This window comes from Nannospalax galili, unplaced genomic scaffold (genome assembly GCF_000622305.1).
Source record: "Nannospalax galili isolate Female #2095 unplaced genomic scaffold, S.galili_v1.0 C48422603, whole genome shotgun sequence".
Classification (NCBI taxonomy): domain Eukaryota; kingdom Metazoa; phylum Chordata; class Mammalia; order Rodentia; family Spalacidae; genus Nannospalax; species Nannospalax galili.
Genome location: NW_008467715.1, coordinates 1 through 934, shown reverse-complemented (window position 1 = coordinate 934; position 934 = coordinate 1). Strand labels below are relative to the sequence as shown.

Genomic DNA, 934 nt, shown 5'->3' with positions numbered 1-934 from the left:
GTGTGTGTGTGTGTGTGTGTGTGTGTAAGCTTGTTTGTATGCATACACATGTGTGCATGAGTAGTATTTGCATGTGTGTGGAGGCTAGAGATCACACTATGGGGTTATTCCTAAGGAATCATTCATTCTGTATCTGAGACAAGGTTTCTCAATGTGACCTGAGGCTCATTTTACCAACACGGGGATTACAAGCATGTGCCATAGCAACTATATTTTTTAATTATTGAGCTTTTGTATACTTCAAACAACAGTTATTAATCAAATTCAGACATCATCCCCCATCCATGCTGTCCAACCCCCCACCAGGCCTCATGTATTCCTCCATACATGTTAAGCCCTACCCAGTCAAGCATTTGTACGCAGATGTCCTTCATTGCAAATTCATCCACTGGTGTCTAAACAACCTATATAGCAATCATTGGTAAGGCCTATTCTACCTCACCCAGTAGTAATCAGTCTCCAAATGTTCCCAGACTAGGGATGACCCTCCACCAATTTCCCTTAGTCTACCTTGGGCCTTTGTCTAATCAAGTTGGCATGAGTCCTATGCTCAATTCCACAATTGCCCTAAATTCACATGTGCAAGCTTCCAGTGGCCTGAAAGACTTTGCTTCCCTATGTTCATGGACCAACCCAGAACAGCTGTATTTTTTTTAATGATAAGACAATTCATTAATCTAACATCCTTAAAACATGAAAGACTTCAGGAATTTGTGTGTCATCCTCATATAAGAACCATGCTAATCTTCTCTGTATCATTCCAATTTAGTGTATCTTCTGCTGAAGAAAGCACAACATCTGGATTTTTTACATGGGTTCAGAAGATCAATCTCACATCCTGTTGCTTGCACTGAAAGCATTTTACCAATGTAGGTTCTAAACCTGCATGGCTTCATGGCTTTCTTCCCTTCTCCCCACCATTCACCTCCTCAAG

At 41.1% G+C, this 934-nt stretch overlaps 1 non-coding gene across 1 annotated transcript; it reads right to left on the bottom strand.

The window, feature by feature from the left end:
* Positions 1–687: 687 nt before the first annotated feature.
* On the bottom strand, positions 688–789 carry LOC115069110. The gene has a single exon (XR_003848416.1). It is a non-coding gene; the product is annotated as a U6 spliceosomal RNA (small nuclear RNA).
* Between the last annotated feature and the right edge of the window lie 145 nt (positions 790–934).